Raw genomic sequence first — 27374 nt, 5'->3', positions numbered from 1 at the left:
AAATGAATTGTTGTTATGCAGATCATGAATAACAATGATAAAATATGGTTATACACTATGAATAAAAATATGTGTTAACAACGTTAAACGCAGTTGTTTGAATAGGTGATAGATGTACTAAAACAAACAAGGTGCGAAGCACCACGTGAACAGTGCGCGATCGGGTGGGTGTTAACACTCATCATAACTCATCATTGACTCGAGGGCTGACGACCCTTTATGACCGCGGCACCAATTGATAATCAAATATTTTTCCAATTAACGGAGTGCTCTCCACGAACCCCATTTACCATAGTACCAAAACCAGCATATAAAGGGGGAGCAATTGTTTTACAGACCACAGAGGCCTATCGCACTGAATGCCTAAGACTCCTCAGCGACTCAAGGAACTACAAACCTCTCCAGGAACACCCAATGGAATTAATAGGGATCTGCATCCTCACAATTACAGAATAAGCCCCATCTTGCAACTGGGATTCACGCCAGGAAGGTGATTACCTAGTCCATAAGTAACCCATCATTCCATACTTTTACACAATTACAAAAATACACACCTCCAACAGGGCACCCTATTGTGTTGGGGATAGGTTCCATTTTGCGGATGCTTTTCTATGCCCAATCATAGATAACATGGGCACTTACCTTAAGGAAACAAAAGAGGTCCTAAGACTTCTGCACAATAACAGTTTTGACCCTGAGACAGAATTGCTTACAGGGCTTGATATCGAAAGCCTATACACCAGCCTCCCCCATGAAGAAAATCAATCAGAGAAAGTACTCTATGTACAATGAGACTACCAAACACTACGTAACATTGGAGAGGCATTTCTGAAGGTCAGACGTTATTTGGGAACGCAACAATGCTGAGGACTTATCATGGTCCTAGTGCCTTTGAATAAATCTTATCTACATATTCAATCATCTTTGGGAATTCTTTTGGAAGTCAAGTACAGACAGCAAATTTAACCGTGGCGCTGATACTTTATCGAATCCAAATGACTTGCTCCGTATTTTCAAATATTAACTGCCTGCATACTCTGGAGAGAAGCCTTGAGAAAGTCCAGTAGGACGAAATGAGTCGGCTGCCGTTTGTCTTAAATGTAATAAAAGTGAATGATTGGACACTTCAACAGCTATGGCTCACTTATTGGAACATCATCCTTATAACTGTACCGATTGATTGTGCCTTTCGCCATATGACTAAGGATAATCGTGAAATTGCTTTGGTGGATATGGTGGACTATGTAACATTGCGATGGACATTGCTGCCTTCAGGAGCAGTGGATTTCCCCCTTTGATTGCTCATCGCCCAATACTGGTGGAACGTCCATCCTCTTCATCTTCATCAACACCGAATGGAACAGGATAAGTAATTGGCCTAGCATAAGATGTGCTGCAACACAAGGGCTGGTTCAACTGTACTTTGCTTCAACAGATGAAGCGCACGTGACCTGGTTTGGGTACCCTTACACGTGACAGTTCACATCATAGGTGTTGAACGGAGATGTACAATGCACAAACACTCACCGGCTCCAGCCACAGCCTGGTTCAACTGCTGAACAAGGCTACTCACAGGTATAGATCACAAAGCTGCCCGCGATGCAGCAGCTGTAGAGGGAAGTGACCATACTCAATGATCTGTAGAACTAAATTACAAACAGGCACATGTGACACTTATAATTTGTATGTAACTTTGTAAACACGGACTGCAGATTCTATGCAGAGGGGGGTTTGGATCTGTCATGACAAGGTAGCTGATTGCTGCGATAGCGCTTCGCGCGCTGTGCTGTATATTGCACTTTTTAAAAGCCTGTTTAATATTTGTGTTAATTTTGGTTATTCAACCCTGATTTTAACGCCCTCTTACTTGCACGTTAATTGGCCCCCGCACCGCCGTTTGGGCGGGTCTGGTCCTGGGGTAGGTGCCCTGTTCTGGTCGCCATCTTGGAGTGGGGCGAGTGGGTTGAGGCGCTTCTATCTGCCAGCGCTTTAGTGCGCATGAGCCTGCGTGGGAACACCTTATTTAAGGCGAGTCCCCTGGATACCTCCCCCCTGACAAGGTAGCTGATTGCTGCGATAGCGCTTCGCGCGCTGTGCTGTATATTGCACTTTTTAAAAGCCAGTTTAATATTTTTGTTAATTTTGGTTATTCAACCCTGATTTTAACGCCCTCTTACTTGCACGTTAATTGGCCCCCGCACCGCCGTTTGGGCGGGTCTGGTCCTGGGGTAGGTGCCCTGTTCTGGTCGCCATCTTGGAGTGGGGCGAGTGGGTTGAGGCGCTTCTATCTGCCAGCGCTTTAGTGCGCATGAGCCTGCGTGGGAACACCTTATTTAAGGCGAGTCCCCTGGATACCTCCCCCCTGACAAGGTAGCTGATTGCTGCGATAGCGCTTTGCGCGCTGTATATAGCACTTTTTAAAAGCCTGTTTAATATTTGTGTTAATTTTGGTTATTCAACCCTGATTTTAACGCCCTCTTACTTGCACGTTAATTGACCCCCGCACCGCCGTTTGGGCGGGTCTGGTCCTGGGGTAGGTGCCCTGTTCTGGTCGCCATCTTGGAGTGGGGCGAGTGGGTTGAGGCGCTTCTATCTGCCAGCGCTTTTGTGCGCATGAGCCTGCGTGGGAACACCTTATTTAAAGCTCCTCCCCCAGCGCAGCGGGATCGCGCAGCGGGCGTGTTCTCGCGTGGCCGGAGTCGTGCCAGAGTCCTGCCAGTCTGCGCCCATCCGCGCTGAGGACGCGCTGGATGCGGCAGGATTCTATCGTGCCGCAAGTATGATCCATCAGTACTCTAGTCAGGCTCTTCGCTTGATTAGATGTAGTCTGCCTTCTTGTCTGCACACGGCCCAGCATCCCCTATGCGGTCCTCATACTTGCCCGTGTGGTTGGTGGGAACTATCGGCACCGACGATGGCTCCCAGCCAGATACTGCAACATCGTAAGAAGGAACCTTCTCCTCCTTGTGCCATTAAACTCTGGCACCATAATGTCAGATCCCTGTCGAAGCATCAGAGATATTTTTGAACTTATCTCGCTAGAAGGCCCGGATGTCTTCTTCATGACGGAGACCTGGCTTGGAGATGAGGACCTGGCCATTATTAATCTGGCCCTCCCCCCGGGCTACGCAATCCACACACTGAACCGCAAGGGGAGAGGTGGAGGCATAGCTGTGGCGTTTAAATCCTGCTTACCTGTACCTGGAAGCCCATGGATTTGGCTGGTGCAGAGTGTGCCCATTTTTCCATCCGCATTAGCCAGCATCAAACACTGTCAGGTCTTTTGATATACCGCCCTCCGGGGAATGACAGTGCTTTCAGGAAAGCTCTTCCCGAGCTGGTAAGCTCTCTTTCTCTGTTCTCCTCCAATATTACCATCATCGGCGATCTCAACATACACTTTGATGCCATGGAGATGCCAGTGGTTAGAGGTCTGTTGGACGACCTTGAAGCAGTACAGCTACTCCAACTGGTCCGTCATCCGACCCATGAGGGTGGTCACCTTCTTGATCCGGTCTTTACAAACCATCAATTGGCCGAGGTCTCACCCCCTAGACCCATGGGATGGAGTGATCATTACCTTATTGAGCTTGTTATCACAATAGTGATACAATCCACCGGGAAGCCCGATAAAACATCTTTTAGGCGACCCTGGAAAAAGCTCAAATTGGAGGATTTTCATCGTCTCCTGATCACTACACCTCTGGCTCATACGGATGACGTTGCAACCGGGTATAACATCTTTTGTGCTTGGATTGTTCAAGCCCTTGATGTATTAATCCCGGCCAGATGGAGTAGGAATCGATGCTCTCAGCCCAATCCCTGGTACTCGGAGGCACTCAGGTGTATTAAAGTTGCCTGCCGACAAGCCGAAAGAGCATGGAGGAAGAACTATGATAAAGACCTGAAAGTATGTTATCTGGCTAAGGTAAAGGCATACCATAGAGCTGTCTGCCGGGCCCGTGCTGACTACTACGCACGGGAGTTTCAGGCGAGCTCCAACCCATCCAAACTGGTTTTTAAAGTCTTGAAGGAGCTCACAGTGAACAGACTTCCCACCACGGAGATTTGCTCCCTTGTCCACTGTGAGTCGTTAGCCAGCTTCTTTGTGGAAAAAGTAAATGCCATATACCGCTCTTTTCCCAAAGTTGACCCTGACAGTACGACTTTAGTATTGCGTACTCCTCAGTGCTTGGCCTCTCTTCCCATACCATCGGAACAGGAGTTTAATCTCCTAGCGGCCAAGGTCAAGTCTGGCTCACCGGATGACCCTTTGAGACCTGCCCAGTTTTTGGATTCAGCGCCCGTCTGCCTTCCTCCTATTCGCCACCTGGTGGAACTATCCCTTACCACCGGTTCAGTTCCTCCTAGCTGGAAGGCTGCCTGTGTCATGCCCATCATAAAAAAGCCTGGATTGGATCCGTTGAAGCCGGAGAGTTATCGACCCATCTCCCTTCTTCCCTGGGTGGCAAAGATCACAGAGGCCCATGTGAACAACATCTTAACAAAACATCTGGCTTCTGCACACCTACTTGATCCCACACAGAATGGTTTTAGATCGGGACATAGTACAGAGACGGCACTCCTATATATGGTACGCTCTGTACTAGATGCAGGTCAAACGGCGGCACTGGTCCTTTTGGACCTTAGTGCCGCCTTTGACACTGTTTCTCACACCATTCTTGTACGTAGGCTTGGTGAGGCAGGTATTTCAGGCAGGGCGCTGGATTGTCTCCAATCGTTCATTTCGGAACGATCTTTTCAGGTTGTAGTGCCACCATTCAGATCTAAGCCTCATGCCATCACCCAAGGAGTCCCGCAGGGCTCGGCGTTGAGCCCCACTCTCTTCAACCTTTGGCGGAGGTTGCGAAGAGTTGGGGTCTCACTATGGTATCATACGCCGATGATACCCAGCTGGCGGTGGCTCTTAACGGGGGCTCTGACCAGCTGGCATCGAACTTTGCGGATGGTTTGAGGGCTGTTGCTAGTTGGCTTACTGCCAACTGCTTACAACTCAACGCCCTCAAAACTGAGGTGATGGTACTAGGGAAACATCCTGATCTGTGGGGTGCCAGTTGGTGGCCTAAAGAATTAGGACCTCCTCCTAAACCTGTTTCAGAACTTAAAAATCTTGGCGTATGGTTGGACTCCAAACTGACTTTTTTGTTCCATACCAAGAAGGTGGCATCCATGTGCTTTGGCATTCTGCGCGGTTTGAGGCCTATCCTCAAATTTTTTGATGTCCCCACCCGCCAGATGGTGATACAAGCTAGCGTATTATCAAGGCTCGATTACGCAAGCTCACTGTTTGTGGGCGCCAACCAGGCGGAAGTCCTGCGACTTCAACGGGTTCAGAATGCGGCAGCCAGGGCCTTAGTGGGCCTGCCGCGCTTCTGCTCAGCCCGTAGTACAATCTACAAATTGCATTGGCTGCCTGTAATCAGACGCATAGAGTTTAAAACCCTGTGCTTTGCTTTTAAAATTCTTAAAACTGACTCCCCCACCATCCTCCAGCACCTTCTGACTTCATACACCCCTTCGCGCAGCCTTCGTTCTGCCGGCCAACATTTGGCACTTGTTCCTCGTTTCCAAAAATGAGGACTGGGTGGCCGATCGTTTATGGTTCTGGCCTCTAAACTGTGGAATGCACTTCCTCTTTACATTCGCTCTTTAGAAGACCTTTTGTCCTTCAGGAAAGCGGTTAAAACCTATTTTTTTCCTCGGTCTTATTAATTTCTCCCCACTTTTCTGCGTTGTTAGTTATGTTACCTTTTTCAGATATAGCGCCGGGACGCCCCTTTGCTGGGGCAGCTGTGCGCTCAAAAATTCAATTAACATAACATAACATTTTGTAATCTGTGATCGGGAAATACTTCACGCAACACTTACCTGATTGACAGATGCAAGAGTGTTTCACTGCTGCAGCCAGGATTTCTTGCATTTCCCGGGATGATTGTGTACGCAGCACTGGTGACATTGTTTCAGCAGCTTTGATGAGACACATGTCCATATTTCACTACACCAGATGGTAGCTAACATGTGTCATTCTCAATGACCATTGATATGATATTCCTGGCCAATGTGCAGCATCTTTACCTCATGGATTTTACATGTGGGCACCTGCTCACATGCAGCAGTTCTCAGCTGTTACCTCCATACAGCACTGACATCAATGAGATGACACAACAGGTTACTGATATTTGAAGGAAGGGGATAAATAATCAGGACACCTCTGCATTACATTGATTATACCTTCACAGTGAAGACTGTCATATCAGGAGCATAATGTTTTCTGTTGACAAGTCGAAAGGAGTCTAAATCTCAAGGCTAACCACTTTCACATTTGTACATCAGATCAAACATTGCATTGCAGAGTTGATATGTGAGATGTGCAATAGTCAGGTACATTTTGTGGCTTGTTTGTGCTGCTCTGCCCATGAAATTGCAAAGCTCATTTTTGAATGAGAGATCACACATTTATTTTCTCATAATCTATTTACAACATCATGGAAGAACTTAACTGACAACGGATGAGGTCTTGTACAGCAGACATCCTAACCTCTTATATTATACACTCACTTATGTAGGTAAATACAGTAGAAGAGGAGGCAAGCAGACTGCAAAATTTGACTAGGATCCCACTTTGTGGCTAAGTTAATAAGCGTTGATGGTTGCCGCCTACACTGGATTTGCCTAGTGCTTCTCAGCCAAGAGCTTTGAAAATTTCACTTCCTGAAGATTCGCCTTAGCGACCCATACATCCACCACAAAATTGCACAACTGGCATCAGTGCGACCCACAGCCACACCATTTTCAATAGGATATGTCCATTGATATTTTGCAATTGAATTTTCATATCATTGAATTACAATCCACTTGTGTCTAGGACACTTCACATGACACTATATACTATTTTATGTCCATTCTTCACTCACTTGATGTCATCCTTTCACTAGCCACCATGGTATGATCTGGTATGTGGTTAAATGTAGGCACATTGTGATTAGGGCTGGGCGTAGTGCCACTACGCACACTACGCAACATTTTGGAAAAATAATTGTGGAAAACGGGGGCGCGTCCTGGGGGTCCGTGTGCCCTGGACAGGGGTCCCTCGTGCCTGGACAGACTCCCTGATCTCCCCGGCCTGGTTGCAGCCCGGGAGCCCTGCAGCCCAAGCCCTGCAGTCCCCGAGCCCTGGAGCCCCGGAGCCCGGGAGCCCTGCAGCCCTGCAGCCCCGGAGCCCTGCAGTCACGGAACCCCGGAGCCCTGCATGCCCGGAGCCCTGCAAGGGCAGGCTAGAGCCCTCCCGCAGAGGCTCAGGGCCGGCAGATTGGCGTCATTTCGGTGCCGGCCATCTGGTCGCCCCTCTCGCCTCGGCCAGCTGGTCGCGACCAATGCTTTCCTATAGGGGGACCAGATGGCCGGGCTTCCCTGGAAGTCCCAATGAGGTGCCATTCGCCTCCCGGATCCGAGGCAGGGCTCCAGGAGGTCGGGCACATTTGCGCCCTGGCTCCTCTCTGTCACCTTGAGTGCACGGATTACAAGAAAGGGGGGTAATTTTCCTCCGGATTACTAGGGGCAAGGGTATGCCCGGACACCCTCCCAGGGGACCAGATGGGCTGTGTTCCCGGGCAACACCTCCCAGGCGTCCGGGGCTCCCTTCTCCGGCTCGCGGCGTGGGAAAGTACCCGGGAAGTGCTCCATGGGTCCTGGGTCCTGGGTCCTGGGCCCTGCAACCCTGCAGCCCTCCCGCGGAGGCTTGGGGCAGGCAGATTGGAGTCATTTCGGTCCCGGCCATCTGGTCGCCTGCAATGCTTTCCTATGGGGCGACCAGATGGCCGGGCTTCCCTGGAAGTCCCGATGAGGTGCCATTCACCTCCCGGATCCCAGCCAGGGCTCCAGGAGGTCGGGCACGTTCGCTCCTAGGGTCCCGTGAGCCGTGCGGTGCGCACTTGTTCCCAGAAAGAGGGGTAGCCTTCCTCCAGATTACTAGGGACAAGGTACTCTGTGACCCCTTCCGGGCTGGCGGTTCCCTGCCGGGGACCAGATGGGCTGTGTTCCCGGGCAACACCTCCCAGGCGTCCAGGGCTCCCTCCTCCGGCCAGCGGCGTGGGAAAGTACCCGGGAATGGCTCCATGGGTACTGGGCCCTGCAACCCCCAGAGCCCCGCAGCCCTGCAGCCCCCAAGCCCCACAGCCCTGGAGCCCTGGAGCCCCAGAGCCCTGGAAGGGCAGACGGGAACCCTCCCGCAGAGGTTCAGGGCAGGCAGACTGGTGTCATTTCGGCCCCGGCCATCTGGTCGCCCCTCTCGCCTCGGCCAGCTGGTCGCGCCGAATGCTTTCCTATGGGGCGACCAGATGGACGGGTTTCCCTGGAAGTCCCGATGAGGTGCCATTCGCCTCCCAGATCCCAGCCAGGGCTCCAGGAGGTTGGGCACGTTCGCGCCTAGGGTCCCCCGAGCCTTGCGGTGCGCACTTGTTCCCAGAAAGAGGGGTAGCCTTCCTCCAGATTACTAGGGACAAGGTCCTCTGGGACCCTTGTCGGCCTAGTGGTCATCAGCCGGCAGCTAGGCGGGCCAGGATGCCGCCCCAGACCTGGGTCCGTCCCTGGGACTGCCGCGTGGCAGGGTGCCTGGGACGGGGTCCAGAGGGCCCGGTGAAGGCTTCCCCTGCGCCTCCGGGCCCTGGGAGCCACGGTTGGGTCCAGTGGCCCCGCCGGGCCCCGGGTCGGGTGCTAGGGCCCTTGGCCCTGTCCCGCCGCACTGCCAAAGGCCCGGGACGGGGTTCCGTGGTGCCCGGGGAGCCTCCCCTTGCTTGACCGGTTCAGGAGCTCCGTCCGGGGCCACTGAGGGCCCCGGAGACTGAGGCCTCCCCACCCGGGGCTCTGTCCTGGGTCCTGCCGCGTGGCAGGGTGCCCAGAACGGTGTCCGGCAGGCCCTGCGCCTCCAGGCCTGGGAGCCCCGGCTGGGTCCAGGAGCCACAGCGGGCCCAGAGGCGGGTGCTCGGGCCCTGGGCCTTGTCCCCTGGCCTGCTGCACTGCCAAGGGCCTGGGTCGGGGTTTCGTTGTGCCCGAGCAGGCCTCTCCTGCTTGTCAAAGTGCCCGGGGGCCCCGGGTCGGAGGGCCTGTCGGGGCCCCCTGGGAGCCTCCATGGCCGGGGCCCAGCTGGGGCTCTGAGCCTCCGGTCGGCCATGCCGCGGAGCCCGCTGACTCCTTCGTTGGGGCACAGGGTGTCCAGACGGCTCCTCTTTCGTGCCCGGCCATGTGGTCGCCCGGATCCCCTCGGCCATCTGGTCGACCGCAATGCTTTCCTATGGGGCGACCAGATGACCGAACTTCCCTGGAAGTCCCAATGAGGTGCCCTTCGCCTCCCGGATCCCAGCCAGGGCTCCAGGAGGTCAGGCTCGTTCGTGCCCTGGGTCCCCTATGTCACCTCGAGTGCACGGATTACAAGAAAGGGGGGTAATGTTCCTCCGGATTACTAGGGAGAGGGTCAGTCAGACCTCCGGAGATTCTGAATCGGGGGAAGGCAGCACTGGGGCCTGCCCGCCGGGGCCCCCCAGGGTCCTGGGGACATGCCTGCTCTCAGCCCCTTGCCGATGGTCGTTTTTCCTCAGAGTTTGATCAGGCATACCTCCGTGAGGTCTGGCCATGCTGAGAGGGGGAAGGCGTCCCGGGGCCTGCCCGCCAGGGGCCCGGAGACTCTTCTGCCTCTCAGCCCCTTGCCGATGGAACAAAGTACAGTGGTTTCTAGATTCTGTGGTTACAGAGATATGTATTTATATTTGTGGAACACAGTACAGAATTTTGCTGCCCAAAAAAAATGTTTAAACGTTTCCCCGATTTGTCCGAGCATGTTCCTGATGGGCTATGAGCCTGAAAATCAGCACACGCGAGAGCACGATCCTCCTCTACCACCTGCAAGTTAAATTAGGTTTCTGGCTCATATGGTTTTTGAGATATGTATTTATATTTGTGGAACAAAGTACAGAATTTCGCTGCCCAAAACAAATGTTTAAATGCTTCCCCGATTTTTCTGAGCATGTTCCTGATGCGCTACGAGCCTGAAAGTCGGCACACGCAAGAGCACGGTCCTCCCCTACCACCTGCAAGTTGAATTAGGTTTCTGGCTCATATGTTTCTCGAGATATGTATTTATATTTGTGGAACGAAGTACAGAATTTCGCTGCCCAAAAAAAATGTTTAAATGTTTCCCCGATTTTTGAGAATAGGCACACGCGAGCGCACGATCCTCCCCTACCACCTGTAAGTTAAATTAGGTTTCTAGCTTCTGTGGTTCCAGAGATATGTATTGATTAGTTTGGTGTAGCTTGAAGATTTAGAAACCAAAATCAAGGACATACACATCTTTCTAAAAGTGTTCCAGTATCCAGGTTAAATGTAGCAAAAGAAAATACAAATTCAATGTAATAAAATATCAATCATTGCAAAGACAGCACATGCACAGACTTACCTCAGAGAAGTATCCATTCTAAAGCTTTTAAAGAAGAAGGTTTCTGGGTAGCACAAAAAAACACCTGACCACCTGTATCCACCTGTACTCAGCAGAGCTCAAGCAAAGAGTTGTAATAGCAAAAGGCCTTGTCTCTTATACAGCTTTCCAGTGGTGGGACAGTACCCCAGGGTCAGCTCCTCCCACTAGCTGGGGCCTCCCTGCTCAGGCTGTCCAGCTAGGGTCAGCTCCTCCCACTAGCTGCCAGAAGGGAGGCAGTTCATACTGCCCCATTACCAACTCTTCCCACTAGCTGCCAGCTCTCAGCTTTAAGCTGGGCAGAAGGGAGGCAGTTCACACTGCCCTATTACCAACTCTTCTCACTAGCTGCCAGCTCAGCTTGTGTCAGCTCAGGTTGTGCCTGGAGGCAATGGCACACCTTACTGGGGTCAACTCCTCCCTCCAGGTGCCAACTCTCAGGTCAGGTTATGCAAAGGGAGGCCATGTGACACCTTGGGCAGCAAATTCTGAGCTGTGTTCCACAAACATAATTGCATATCTCTGAAACCACAGAAGCTAGAAACCTTGCAGGTGGTAGGGGAGGATCGTGCGCTCGCGTGTACCGATTTTCAGGCTCATAGCGCTTCAGGAACATGCTCAGAAAAATCGGGGAAACATTTAAACATTTTTTTGGGGCAGCGAAATTCTGTACTGTGTTCCACAAATATAAATATATATCTCTGAAACCACATACACTAGAAACCTAATATAACTTGCAGGTTGTAGGGGAGGACATGGCCTCCCTTTGCATAACCTGACCTGTCTCCATCGGTCTCCCTCTCTGTGTCTCCATCTGTCTCCCTCTCTCTCCCTCTGTCTTCCTCTCTGTCCGTCTCCCTCTCTCTCCCTCCATTAGCCTCCCTCTGTCTCCCTCTGTCTCCCTCTATCTGTCTCTATCTGTCTCCCTCACCCTGTCTCTCCGTCTCCCTCTCCCTCTCCCTCTGTGTCTCTCTCTGTCTCCATCTCTCTCCCTCCATTAGCCTCCCTCGGTCTCCCTCACCCTGTCTCTGTCTCCCCCGTCTCTCTCTGTCTCCCTGTCTCCATCTCTCTCCCTCCATTAGCCTCCCTCTGTCTCCCTCTGTCTCCCTCTGTCTGTCTCCCTCACCCTGTCTCTCTCCGTCTCCCTCTCCCTCTGTGTGTCTCTCTGTCTCCATCTCTCTCCCTCCATTAGCCTCCCTCGGTCTCCCTCACCCTGTCTCTGTCTCCCCCGTCTCTCTCTGTCTCCCTGTCTCCATCTCTCTCCCTCCATTAGCCTCCCTCTGTCTGTCTCCTTCTATCTGTCTCCATCTGTCTCCCTCACCCTGTCTCTCTCTCTCCCTCTGTCCGTCTCCCTCTGTCCGTCTCCCTCTGTCCGTCTCCCTCTGTCCGTCTCCCTCTGTCCGTCTCCCTCTGTCCGTCTCCCTCTGTCCGTCTCCATCTCTCTCCGTCTCCATCTCTCTCCGTCTCCATCTCTCTCCGTCTCCATCTCTCTCCCTCCATTAGCCTCCCTCTGTCTCCCTCTGTCTCCTTCTGTCTCCCTTTGTCTCCCTCTTTGTCTCCCTCTTTGTCTCCCTGTCTCCCTTTGTCTGTCTCCCTCCCTCTGTCTCCCTCCATCTCCCTCAGTCTGTCTCCCTCTCTCTCCCCCTGACTCCCTCCATAAGTCTCCCTCTGCCTCCCTGTCTGTCTCCTTTTCTCTCCCTCTGTTGCCCTCTCTGTCTCCCTCCCACTCCCTCTGTCTTCCTGTCTCCCTGTCTCTGCCTCTCTCTGTCTGTCCCGGTCTCTGCGTCTATCGGTCTCTGTCTGCCCCTGTCTCCGTCTCCCTCCGTCTCCCTCTCAGTCTCTCTCCCTCTTGGTCTCTCTCGTTCTCTGTCTGTCTCTGCCTCTGTCCGTCCCTGTCTCTGCCTCTATATCTGTCTGCCTTTCCCTGTCTGTCCCTGTTTCTGTCTCTTTCTTTGTCCGTCTCTATCACTATCTCTGCCTCTCTCTGTCCCTGCCTCTCTCTCCTCGGGCCGTACTATGAATACCTATGCTCAAGAACCACATAAGCTAGAAATCTAATTTAACTTTCAGGTTGTAGAAGAAGTTTGTGTCCTTTCATGTGCAAATTATCATGCTCGTAGCGCATCAAGAACATACTGGGGAATTGCTTATATGTTGTAATATTGTGACTGTGCAATTTTAAACTGCCCGGGATGTCATTAGCACATCTCTGCTATTGCAATTCCGTCGTGTGCCTTGCCTTCAGGCAGGTGTGACATGTCCTCCATTTGTATAACATGACCTGGGAGTTGGCAGCTGGAGGGAGGAGTTGACCCCAATATGACCCTAGGGAGGTGTAACCCTACTCTACATTAGCCAATTAAATCATTGCAGGTAATGCCCCACCCCCTGAACATCTGTATAAGTGGCAGGGCCTTTTCCCATTAAAATCATGTGCTTGAGCTCTGCGGAGTACAGGTGGATACAGTTGGTAAGGATAGTTTAGTGCTACCCAGATATCTTTTTTCCTTAAAACCTTTAGAATAGATTCCCCTCTGAGGTAATGTGCTGTTTTTCTAATTTTTGATATTGTAATACATTGAATTTGTGTTTTTGCAGCATACAATATGGATACTGAAATACATATTGTCTTACAGCTTGTTACTCTCATTACATGACTTTTTATTTTCTTGCTAGCAAAGCGAATCGCATCCCATTGGTTTGCACAAAGTGCTTAAAAAATTGTGAGCAGTTGTCAGTTCACTTGGCACGAGTTTGCATGAAGAAAAGCACTCCTGAAGCGATTGCAGCAGTTGTAAAGGAGGCAAGAGAATCGATGATTGCCCATCTGTTTAAGGGGAGAATATACACCTACGATAATCTCCAGCTCCTTTTCAATGAAGAGACCAGAAAAACGGTCATCAATATGTTGGAAGCAAATGGGTGTTTTGTTGTTGGAAAGCCCGTTGATCAAGTTGTCATGTAAGTAACATATTTTTTTTTCTTTCATTATCATTAGTTTGCTACCATTACAATCACTAAATCTATTTTCATAATTACTGCATTATATGTAGTCATACATAATTTTTAACCCTTTAAACTTGTATAATTAATATAATCCTTCAAGGAACCTGTATGTTATGAACTGTTGCAGCTACTCATGCATGCTTTATCGCTCAGTTATATGACTTACTTTTAGACCTCCTAAAACACCCGATGAAGACATGGAGACTGAACATCTGAGAGAAGATGATGAAGAAGAAGAAGCTGCTGAATTATACCAACCGGAAGTTCAAATGACCAAAATCTATTTGCACCATAGTCATATTTATATACCATTTGTTTTCTAAAACATTTCACTATTCAATCCAACAGACCAAGTGAAACGAAGTGGCTGACAACTATACGGAAGAAGCTGAGAGACGCTGGTCTTTGCAAGAAACATTCCATGGACTGCAAACTCCTAGTTGATTTCAGAAACTATTTAAAACACGATCTCTTAGTCTCCAACTGCAAGCAAGAGGTAATGCAAATAAGCTTTTATTACCATGACTACCCTTATTCCTACTAATACCTATTATATTCAGTAAAGTATATAATTATTGTTATCTGTATTTATATATTTAATTTAAGCTGGAAAATGTAGCAAGATTCCTCTTCTACAATCCTGATGAACCATCAATAAATTTCATCAAGGAGATTCCACGCACACGGGAGTTCTTCAACTGCCTGAAAGAGCTTGGTTTAGCACAGCAGACCATCATAAATTACATGAAAAATATCAAGCGGTTTATCCACTATCACATGGTGGCTACAAACCTGAGAGAAGAAGATAACGATCTCTATAGGTCAGCTCAGCATTTCCAGTGTGTGATGAGGGACATGCAGAAGAAAATAAGCAGAGGGATTTCAAAAGAAGTCACTCACAGAAGGTAATAATTTAATCATTGTGAAGTATAATAGCCTTTAGATGATCATACATAATAACATTTCTCCTCATTGCAAGTTCCCAATTCAAAAATCATGAAATTATTATTAGGTTTCATTACTATTGCATGGGCAGATCCTGTTATTTATTATGTCTTTCCTAATATTGCCTATATATAGGGAATTCACAAAAGAAAAGAAGATCCCTTGGCACTGCTTACTGATTTTGGACAAGGCAAAAGAAGACTTCCTCACAGTGATCGAAAAGCTAAATACCAATCAGGATTTCTCCTCTCAGGAAACACTAATGGTGTTGTATTATTTAGAGGCACTATTGCTCTTAAAGCATGTGCAGAGACCATGTGTTGTGAAGTATTTTCAGGTATGTAAACAAAAAAGACTAATATGAGTTAAACAATGTGTCTACATTGAAGCCTTTATGCTCACTCTGCATTGGTTGTTTTCCTGCTGCCATCCATGGCAGCGCCATGCAAGAGGACCCCCAAAGCTGTACTCCCATCGCCTACTGGATTACAATTGTAATTCTTGGTGGGCAGGTGGTGCTGCAGTGGTCTTACAGCCGTGCCTATCTAAAGGCCCATTGGTAACCCTCACACAGTCTGCACCATGCAGTAACTGGGACTCCCAGGCCCAGTCACAAAGGGGGCCCAGTTAGGGCCTTGCTTTGTTGCCTCACTGCCAGCCTTTCCATGGTAAGGCTGGGGGTGAGGCAACTCGTAAAATGCTTGACAGTGCTGCAGTGGCACCACCAGCATATTGCTGCCTCTGACCACTGTGCTACCACCCTGAGATCATGGATCTCTGCCAGTTGCACTGGCCCAGTGGTGGTGTACACTCCAAATTTTATATACAGTGGGGGGACCACCAATCCGTTGGGTCGTGGACTGTCACCACAGGTTTGGCGGTCCCATGGTCCTCATTCTTAAAATAACTACATTTAAATAATTACAAACTATATCTAATTATTATACATACCATACAATTTTGCAGGCTAAGGAATGGAGTGAACGAAGACCGTACAATGAGGAGGAGGGAGACTACTTTGTGATTGTTGCAGTGAAGGAGCACAAAACTGCAGCCCAGCAGATTGCATCCTTTTGTTTAAGTTATGAAGAAGAACAGGTATTCTTTTAGGATACTATATTTATTTTTGCATAGCCACAAACATTTTTTGAATATTTATTCACCCTGTACTACCAATTGGGATAATACCATCACATCATAATATTGTTTTATTGAGTAGCATTGCTCTTGTGTAAAAACTACAGAATTTGTTCACAGATGCATCTCAATGCCTGCTCTGTGACCTTATTAACGTGTTTTTTTTCTCAGTGGTTTCAACAATATTTTACGGAGATGAGGCCTTTGATGTAACCAATTGATCCTTTTTTGTATCGTCAAGGGGGGATCCAATTTACAACCCATCAAATGATCTTAAACGATTTCAAGAAAGGTATTACTGCAATGCTGGCTGTGCCTTTTTGAATTCCCAGATTATTATTGGTCAGTGGTGTACAAGTCTACAATTTATGGGGGTTATGTAGCTTCCAAAGAGATGACTTAAACATTTCTTATAACTAGTATTAATTTGTTAGGAATGGTATAAGCTCATGACCCAAATAATACCTTTATAAAATACATGACTATAGGATAACGAGCAGGTTTCACATATTAATAATTCTTACAGGTATAATGTTCCTGCTGTAACAAGTCAGCAAGCAAGACGCGTATACGAAACAGCAACGAAAAGAGACTGTACGGATGCTGAAAAGAGCCTTGTGGCTGACTACATGGCTCATTCAACTCAGACTGCAGAAAAGCATTATAGAATGATGAGAAGAAAATATCTGTGCAGCATCAAAACTGCTGAATAAGCTTGCACATGAAAACCCACGGTGAGGCAATAATCATTGTTTTTTACCTCACTGATTTTTAGAAAACAGTTACTTTACTCATAATCCTTATGCTTATAATGCAACTATTTATTGTATTTAGACATTTATTTTGAACATTTGTTAACCATTCTTACTATCTGTGTTTGTTTGCAGATGCCTGAAACGAGATAATCCTATACATTGCAGACAACCACTTGATAAGAGACGGCAAAGGTATGCTACGTAGAATGTAGAATTGTTTTTCGCATACAATCATCTCTGTCATAAATTATGACCACCTTGTAGATCTTATGAATTTTGCATGGTCTAATTTACAGATACATTTTGTAAGCTACTGTTTCAGTATTAGACTTCTGACAGTTATAGATTGTATGCACTTTGCATATATGCAAAATGAAAAATATTCACTTTCTATAACACAGAACCATTTACTAATGCTTAACTTTGTCTTTTGTATGTACTTAAAGGGCACATTATAATGGGCCTTCTACATCCAAAGTACCTGGTGAACAAAATCATGATGAATTCATACATTTTGAAACAAATTTTCCTGTGAGACTGAATGGAAAAAGACCGTGTAAAAAAGACATAATTGCCATGGTTGGTGATCACGAGCGGCTTGCATATGATAAATGGAGAAAGAAACAACAACTTCTAAGAAAGGAGGAAACAATGAGTAAGTGAACATTTAGATATGCTGAAATATAGTGAAAAGTTAACATTTTAGAAACTGATAAATTTATTTTGTTTCTTTCAATCACAGAACAGTTCCCTTGTAGGCAACCAAGAGAAAAATGTGTGCAAAAGTTTTATAATGAAATGCAATGGAGCAAGAATGTACCAGAAGTTGCAGAGCTAATCCAGAATTGGAAACCAATGACAGAAAGCACATCACCAATGGGTGAAAAACAAATTATGTCTGATTCACCAACGGTGGAGTGGAGTTTCTGTTGTGGATGAAGAAGGAAGAATGAAGGCCGTTGCATCACGCATATTTCAAAAAGGAGAGGTGGTCTGCGATTTTCATGGGAAGCTAATATCTGCAACAGAAGGAATACAGAAGATAAATGAGCTGCCTAAGAAAAAAATGAACAGCTTATTTTTTTTTACCAATGATCGCAAGGAACGGTATTGCATGGATGCCACAGACAGTCCATGCTCAGGTCACCCCTTACTGGAAACTCCTGGAAAGCTAGTCCACTAGCTCCCCATACAGAAGAGACGCCAAATCAAGCTGCTGACCTGCGCATACAAGGCTCTACACAACCAAGGACCTACCTACAAAAACCACTGCCTAAACTTCCATCAACCATTGAGAAGACTACGCTCCGCCTCCCTTTCACTTGCTCATACTCCCCACATCTACCAAAGCAGAAGTGGGGGATGATCCTTCTACAATATCACGGCAAAGACCTGGAACAGCTTCCCCATGCACCTCCTGACTGTCACCTCACTTCCGGAATTCTGAATGGCCCTCAAGACCTTGATTTTCGAATAAGCCTCTGGGACCGGGAAGAGCAGGGATACTGTATCCTGTGTTTAGCTGCGCTTTATAAATTCTGATTGAATGAATGTGAAAATGCATTTAATGGTTGGCATTACTTTTCAGTACCCAGTAGCTAATCATCAAAATCCCTTCTTTATAGTCACTAGCATATGCCACTGTGCCTGAACATGTAGGAGTCATGGCGTTCTCCCTGGATATGTTGCCACCATATCTGTGATGTTATGGTTTACTTATCAAACAACTTGGATGTTCAGGGAATGGGTATCCTTGTAGTTCTTGAATAGGTATTCAAAATTGGATGGGGGATATATGGGCACATGGGTCCATTCTATGCACCTGATGACCTGGGGGAATCTGGCTGAATTGCAATTTCACAGTTTGCATTTCCACATCATCCATGGGCAGGTGAATGTTTTGGTGAACGTAGAGGAGCATGCCGTCTAGAAAATAGTGAAAAAATGTAAAATCTTGATCTGCAACACCCTGCTGGTCACTGCTATCACGTTTTGTTAACTGTCACTGGCCAATAGCATCAAGGACTTTGTCCCTGTAGAAGGGACGTCTGTAAGATAGCAGGTTTATGATCAATTTGATTGATATTAGGCCCTTTATCAGTGAAACTGATTGGCTAACGGCCCTTTACATTTCTTCATTGTATACTAACATACCAGAGGAAAAGAGCCTTGAGCTTATAGAAAAACTGTTGGAGACATGTACACAGCCCTTGCAAGTCCCCACGAGTCATTATCTCATTACTAGGTATTGCGTTGCAATACAATTACTTTTTATTGGATGAGAGCTACTATAAACAGTGCTCTGGAACATGAATGGGAGCAGATTGTGCCTCAAATCAAGCAAATATCTAAATGGATTTAGTGTAACAAACTTATGCCTCGTCTGCACAGAAAAAATATCATCCCAACATAAAATGTTGGAAGCGTTACATCGAGGATATTTTCCAGTCTGGTCTGGATCTCGATCGTTCTTCCATGAATTTGTAAAATATCTGAATAACGTTCAAAAACATCTAATGTTCACCATAGGCAACCCACAGAAAGAAACGTGCTTCTTGAATATAACAGCAATCACCCACGTGCTTTAAGAGAGGGACTACTATTTGGCCACTTTCTACGTCTTTGTAGATATTGTTCCCGTAAAGAAGACTACATGAGGGAGGCCCAAATACTGAAAGCAAAACTGCTGGCTAGGGGATATCTAAATAAAATAGTGTTAAGTTCACTGGAACTACTCCCCACTAGAAATAAACCACCCTTTAAACTGATTTGTGTCGCTAGCTTTGGGATGCATACAAACTAAATCCAGAGGTTAATTTTTAAAAACTGGCACCTTATCCAAAATATAGATCCCTCTTTTGAATTACCTATGTTCGCATTCAAACGTGGTAAAAATATAGATCACCTGGTTCATTCCTCCAGTTAAAACAATTCAGGTCAAAAGTCGAGAACATTGGAATCAGCTTAGGGGTGGCCTGAAATCAAAGGTCATCGCAAAAGTGTGGGAATTGTGTGGCAGGTGCTTTAACATTTGGCACATACTTTTGCGGTGTATTTTTTTATTAGCATTTTAGAATCACTAAATAAAAACAAGAAAACTCAAAAACAAGTAATAAGGGTAAGGATCATATGATATACATTAAAAAGTAAATCTATATAGAATAATATTTAATATTATGCTATCTAGAACAATAAATATATATATAAAGGAAAGATTGAAAAAGCATATACAATCAAGTGTCAAAAACTAAATGATAACAAATACAAACATGTTAAGAAAGTAGAAAAGGATTCCATATCTGTGAAAATAACTCTAGTTGATCTGGAATATTATATATAATCCTTTCATGCAAAGCATTTTGAATCATAGCAGATAACCAAGACTCTTGAGATGGTGGAGTGGAAGATTTCCATGGTCTTAATATACAGATTTTAGCAGTTGCAAGCACGGTATGTCGGAAACGAGATTGTGGTTTAGAAAGAGTGGGAACATTTCTGAAATCATGTAATATAATATTAGCTGTGTAAAGGGGTAAATGCAGTGAGATAGACATACGTAATGTCTGACCTATGTAAGACAAATAATCTTTAACCAATGGACACGTGCAAAATTATGAATAATATCACATTCAGAAGTATTTCATCTCCAACAATTGGAATGCGGTAACAAGCCTGCATTATGTAATCTTACCGGAGACCAATGCCAGTCATGTAGAATTTTAAATAAGCAAAACTTTAAACGAGCTTCTCGAGCTCCCTTATCCAAACCATCTAGGAACTTCATCCATTACATATCTGAAAAAGAAGTCTGTAAATGTCATTTGTCGGAGATCGCAGAATATTTGGTGTGAAAATAATGGAAATGTAGTTGTTTTATAGAGACCTGAAATGACACCTTTCTGTTTGCCCCAAATTTGTAAATAAAACACTACTGGTGATATAGATAATGACCAAGGTGTGGAACTACAAGCTTTGAGAAGAGATTTTCTAAGTTGATCATATTTGGTATGCTGCAGCAGGGGTAAGTTGAATTCATCCATTAACTGTGATAGATGTTTAAGATCCCCGTCATGGAGAATTTGGTCTAGTGTGAGAATGCCTGCCGATTTCCATTGAGGCCATAGAAAGCTTCTACCTTTAATGCGTATTCTGGAGTTGATCCATATAGGAGCCTTTACATGTAATCGATCAATAATGCCCAAGATACGATGCGCTCTTTGCCATATCTTATGCATTGCAGACAATAGGGGGTTGCGTGGATCTATGCAGCTTGAACCAGCTCCATATAAAACTGCAACACCGTTTGTTGCAGAGAGAAGAGGACGCTCAACATGGACCCAATGTGTTGTATTTAAATTATCTTGGAGCATGTATGAGAGCCGAGATAAATGCAAGGCAATGGTATAATGTTCAATGGAGGGAAGACGGAGACCACCATAGGAATGATGAGCATTTAATTGATGTATAGCCAGATGAGGTTTAATAGAACCCCATATGAAAGATTTAATTTTGGAATCTATAAGGCGCAATGTGGATAAGAGAACATGAAGAGGAAGCATACCAGAATATTAAGAAGGGGCGGTAACGTAACCATCTTCACCGTTTGAACTCTACCCTATAAAGACCGACCCAGCGCTTTCCATTTATCAAAATCTCGTTGCATCTGGATGATTAAAGGCCCTAAATTATCTGATACCATGACGTCTAATCCCTTATTTACCAAGATACCTAAATATTTGAACGACACTTATACTTTTGAACATGGACATGTGACACTCAGCTTTTTTTCAAATTGTAATGCAAGGAATGTGGTATATTGTATATGGTGCCCTTGTCAACTACCATACATTGGACAAACCTCCCAACCTATAAAAGCTCGAATAGGCCAACATCGAAGAAGAATACGGTGTTCCATTTTAAATGCTCCCTTGGTGGCACACTACAATGAAAAGAAACAGCAGATGGGCTCAAATGGCAAATGGTTGAAAAAGCAGTCATCCCTGAAAGAGGAGGCGATTTGATGCATATACTACAGAGGTTGGAGTGCCAATGGATAGATCTTATTAACTCCATTGATAAAGGACATGGCTGAGAAATGGCCTGGGTTTGTCTCCACCCTTTAAAATTGAACATTTAAGGAACATTCAGATGAGATATAATACAGACTATGAAGCAGGAATGAAGGGTTCTTACCCTGCAATACTCAACCTCCAATGAATTGTTTGTGACTCGTACCACAAAATATGTAGTTTACCTTCATATGCGACTTTTTTTGCTTCTGTGAAATATGGATATATTTCACACACACAGCCTTTTGTATTATAAATATCACTTTGTTGCACAATTTCATAGACATAGTAAAAATGTGTTCTCTGGACCACGTGGTAAACTCATGCATATTTTTAGTTTATCTTCCTTCAATTCGGTTTTTTATCCATTTATTTTTATGGGTAATTCCCCTCCATTCAACCCCTTTTCAGTTTATTTTTCAAATGCTTTCTTGAGGACACTGAATTGTTCGCGTCTTCCTTTCCTTTAGTCATGTCTGCTTGTTTATTCTAATTAGGACCAGCAGAGTTGCCCCGTGAGCAAAAAACAAGACCACTTCCTTTCGATTGGTTTTGTCATTGCACGAGGCGAGAGACAGGTGGAGTTCTCTCCACTAGGCGAGCTGGATTAATTACCGCAGCGGACCTTGGCAGCCCCTTTCATTCAGTTATCCTCTCTACACCGGGTAAGAGCACCTTCACGTCAAATTTTGGTTTTATAGTTTGGAAATTGGGTGAATAGTATTCTCGTTTCACTGCTGATTTTTAAGGTGTCCAATAGATGGATTGTCGTCATTTTCTTTTGAGGCTAATTTAGAGTTTAGTCCTTTACCACGGGGAAGAGTATTTTGATTTGACGAATATATAAAATTGACCACCTGTGCAACATACGTATTTACTGGGTGTTTGAACTCTTCTTTCAGAAATTCCTTTTTGAAATTATTACGGCTTTCAACCTCGAGCCTTCCTTACTATCAGTACCCTCCCCACTATAGGGTAAGTTGAACTTCTTTTCACAGCTTGTGGCTTCCAGTGTTAACCCTGTGTGGTCGTATTTATTTTAAATATTCTAAATCTATCATCCCCACAGTGCCCAGCTGGGCACTATGTGAGTACTCTATTTCCTTTTCACCCCAACACCGCAGTATCGGACAGTCATTTCCAGGTATGATTAGCGACTGAATATCTACCTTTTGATGCTTTTCTCTTATTTATCTCCACCACCCCATTACTGATACTATGGTTATCATTTTTTAGTTAACCTTTCATTGCTAGGTACTGATGAGAACCCACATTGTTAAGTGGGTCAAAAAGTAATTAACTAAGTGAAGCGAACCATTGTCAGACACTATAACTGGATTAGTAGGCTGTGAGCACATATGTATTTATTTAATGGTCGCTTTTGTACATTTTAGATGAAATCTTGTTTTTATGTCACAAAGAGTCACAACCTTGAAATATAGGTTTCACAATCAATTGGGACACCATGCACTGGATTTAAAATAATGTTTTTACATTATATAAAACAACCTTTTCTCATACAAAATTAGTGTTATATGCCTTTTCTCTTTCAGAAATCTTTGCCTTCGATTATTGTGATTGAGCTATTATATATTTATTATCATTTGTTGATCGTCCACAGGAACTGTCTGTTAAACCTCCGCCATGCCCAGCCTGATCAGCTGGCTGTTGCCTGTCCCTGCCCACTCCACTCTGACTTTCATCGCCCTTTGTGAATGGCCCTTCCCCCTCCTTAGTTCCCACCATGGCAGTTGTGCTGCCACTAACACTCCCACTTGCCATGCATTCTCTTTTGTGCTACCACTGCCCCAACCACCTGCCCTGTCTGGTCAGTTTGTTGCTCTGGACCCCTCACACCTTCACTCTGTTGCGTGTGTTTGCTTTCATAGTCTTCCTGCTGTCCTCCATGCTGTGATGGGCTTCTAGTGCCCATCCTGCCTGCCTAGCATGAGCTTTCTGCACCTGCCCAGCCTGCTTGCCCCTGTCCTCAGTTTTCCACGATCAGGCCCCAGTCCCTTCACTGCCTTCCATGGTCTGTTATTGTGGTACAGACTACGCCTTTTTGAACTTAGAGGACCTCATCTTCTTCTAACATTTTTGTGGCATTGTTTACATGGTTATTTGCACCACTCTGTGCAAAGGATCTTCAAGTCAGTGCCCACCAAAGGCTTGAATCTCCCTGAGAGTTTGTTGATTTACCCATCTCTATTGAACAGCTCACAAGGTGTGTTAAATTTAAAGCGCGGTCATGTGCTAGTGAAGTCATTCATACAGAGCATCTTGAAATGCGTATGCTTAGGAGATGTGCTACACTAAAGATTCACTTGTATTATAAGGCAAAAAATCCATCAAGGGAAAATGTCATGTTTTAAAGGGCATTTGAGAGATCATGGATGAAGTGCCTGGATTTTTAAATTGTGGAAAGTTTTTTTTCAGCAGCAGTGATTAACTGAGTAATTTTTAAATGTGGCCCTATTAGGCAAGTTACTTTATACTGCCTTTCATTTTGATCTGCTTTTGAGGCACCAGGTTTGCATCTTTGCTGGAGAGTGGTGGGACACTCGACAACATGCCATTGGCAGTGTCCAGAGGAAAGAAGCCCAGATTGGAGCTTGCAATATCTGAACATATCTGGATTCCTGGATACTTAGGAACTCTTTTGAGGATGCCGCAAGATACAGATACCCTTGTGGGTTGGAATTATCACCACAGAAATAAGGTCCTATACAGAGAAGACAGCCTTGAAAAAGCCGTAGGACTAATTCCCATGTATGCGAAAAAACACGTGTCGGCTGTTTTGCTGTTTGAAGATCTACAGAATAAAAAGACAAAAGAGAGAATCTGAATTCATTTGTATAAATTGTGCTGATAATATGCACTGTTGAACAGTTTCACACATCGACATGAGCTGGGGAGTGTTATTGCATTCAGTAGGCTCAGGCCTTAGATTTCGGGGAGGTTGATGGTTCTCCTCACTTTGCAGCACCGTCATCTAAATAAGGGACTTCAAGTTAGTTTTTGTGTTTTTATACATTATACCTAGATACCATACCACTTTTCGGTCTTCTCACAGAGTGTGGTGGGACAGCAGATGAAAAGTGAGTGACCATTTTTCCATGTCTACTTGCATTTTTAACAAGCGTAATACAATAAACAATTCAGGCACAGAGTTATATTTAGTTTCTATTTGGGGCAAATATATATGCGCTTCTAAATGTTTGTTTTAGCCTATTACATTATTTGAGTGTTACAGATTTGGGCTACTTTTTGAGCTTAGACTGTACCATATTGGGCTGGTAGTTGAACAGCTTTGGAAGGCCGCCTGGGGTAGGTTTAAACACAACAGGTTGGTTACCTTTTCTGAGTCATCAGAAGGTAATGAAAGCTCCGATGACCTAGGAGAAGGAACAAGTGAAGGAAGTAACAACCCAGACCAGAACACTTTTTTCAGGCCAAACAAGGAGGACGGACAGGGGCAGGAGGAACAGAGTCCGGACTTGGAACCAATACTCAGGAGATCAAAAACGAAGGTGCTACTACAAATGGGGTCCATATGGTCAATAGTGGACAACAGGGACACTATAGAATGACAGGGATCTACACCACAGCTGGTGGACACAGCACAGGCAAATCACACCCTTCAGTTCATTCCTATTTTTAAACTCTGACCATACACAGTAATTCTATGCGTGATGATATGGCATATTCCTCAGAAGCCATCTCCCCTCTCAGCAAAGGGATCTTATGCTCCAATGGAAAAACAGACTATTTCAAGCTACAATCTGAACTACACAAATTTTTCAGAATGATTAGGCTGAAAAAACATTCTGACAAAGATACCCCTCCCCTTTAGTCCGCCACCCACCTTGGATCACCTTCTACCTTCATTCCTACTAATGCCACAATGCCAGCAGTAATATTGGCCTTTGAAAAAGCAGTCCAGAGTAAGATTAACATTCTTAAAACCACTAGATCTCTAATTTCATTCAATATTATTCTACAAGAAAGACACTGAATCAATTGAGAAAAGAGGACAATATCATTATCAAACCGGTAGATAAGAGTGGGGTATTGTCTTTTAAAATAGAGATAAATACAAAGCATAAATACTGGAACAACTGTCCAATAAAAAACAATTGACCTCTAAACCAATTCAGACTATTAAGGCTCTAATAGTACGCTCCACCACGTGGAATTGGACCTCGGCATCCTGACCAAACTTGGGTTTGAATTTTTGAACAAATAAAGTCCCTGCACTCCAGTTCTATACACCCTTCCTAAAATTCACAAAGATTTGAATTCCCCACCTGGCAGACCCATTTTATCCAGCTGAGATTCTATTCTTGAACCATTGGGAAAATACATAAATATTTTGATCTCGGAGATGCTTTATATACAGAAATGCACTCCGTTAATAAAGAAAATATGCAACCACAATATTTGCCAAATTTCATAGAGCGCAATAACTTTATATTTTCTATTAAAGTCCAAAAATGCTTTATAAACGAGATTAAAAAAAATTAAAAGCCAAATTTATAACATTACCTTCTACAATTAATTTACAAACTGGTGTATTAATCTGTATGGATACATATGTCATTTCAGTATTTAAAACTATCCATGTATTCTTTATATTTGATTCACATAGCCAAGATCAAAAAGCAATACCTCATTCTAATGGAACATGTATAGCTATAGAAATCAACTCTATTAATCTAGTTATAGAATACATTATAAAGCTAGCTAATAAAGAAAAGCTAACAAATTCACATAGTATTACTTTACAATTCACTCAAGTGAAAATAAACAGTTCGCAAAATGTCACTTAAGGTAACAAAGAAACCACTGCAAGAAAAAAAAAAATTAAAACTATAAAAGACATATGTCCATACTACAAAAATAGCTCAAAATGCATTAAGACATATTACATCAACAAACTTATAAGTACAAGATATAATTATACAAAATCCAAACAGCAATAGCCAAGCAAATAAACAGCTTTCTACAACGCACGTAAATTTGGCTTCTACCATAACTATTAGCAATACCAATGTACTAACAAACACATTTACACCTAATGCTGAATTGTAAACTCAAACAACAACTAGGATACAGGTTCTAGATAATCACAGTAACAGAAAAAGAAAGCATACACAAGACTGAGAAAATACACTTAACAGTAATACAAATATAACCTTACAAACAACAAATGACATAATTAGTATCTTTCATGCCCCAATAACATACGTCCCGAGTATGCTTGCACTATCTGCAATCAATTATGGCATAAACAAAGTTTGCAGAAAACACACAATATTAGAAAACAGGCTAAATTCATAGAATGTAACATTAGCAAATGCCAAACAGATGATATATGCAAAACATGTTACATATATATTTGCAAGGACAAAATACCACCCTGTTCTTTTTATAATGGGATGAAAGAAAGAAAGAAATACTCGTTATTGAATTTTACAGAGACTTTATCATATGTTACATGATGTCTGGTGCATGATTCACACAGCAAACATTTCCTGCCCTGGTTTTAAAATTGTACAAGGAAAAGAGATATGTACCAGTCAGTTTCACATGAGGCTACTGGTTGTCATGGCAACATGTGGGAGGGTCCTTGTGAAAAAGATTTGTTGGAATGTTGGTGTTTAAACTGTGGATGACAGAGAAGCGGGAGCTCTGCACATGGGGTCGGCTGACATCTATACATTAATAAATCTACATGAAAGAAACCTGATATTAATAATGTCACTGGAGTTACTGCCCACCCCCCGGGACTTATCCCCGAAGGGGGCGTTTTATTATATAAAAGCATCTCGGCTTGAGTTCCTGGTCACATTATCACTGCACAGGGGAGGGAGGGAAGGATGAGAGGCTGAAGCTCCCTGCAGCTCTCACACCAGCCTCATCTCCGCTCTGTCACAGAGATAGAAGTACGGTAAGAGCCTCTGTGTGAAGGGG

General features: G+C 44.9%; 1 long non-coding RNA gene across 2 annotated transcripts in view; it reads right to left on the bottom strand.

The window, feature by feature from the left end:
* Positions 1 to 16552: 16552 nt before the first annotated feature.
* The window catches only part of LOC144798854 (uncharacterized), a 216632-nt gene continuing 205810 nt past the window's right edge, over positions 16553 to 27374 (bottom strand). For both annotated transcript variants that reach the window (XR_013603678.1, XR_013603679.1), the window contains exon 3: positions 16553 to 17351. This is a non-coding gene — a long non-coding RNA (uncharacterized LOC144798854). The remainder of the gene's footprint in view (positions 17352 to 27374) is intronic.

Source organism: Lissotriton helveticus, chromosome 12 (assembly GCF_964261635.1).
Source record: "Lissotriton helveticus chromosome 12, aLisHel1.1, whole genome shotgun sequence".
Lineage (NCBI taxonomy): Eukaryota > Metazoa > Chordata > Amphibia > Caudata > Salamandridae > Lissotriton > Lissotriton helveticus.
This window is presented reverse-complemented; position numbering and strand designations above follow the sequence as displayed.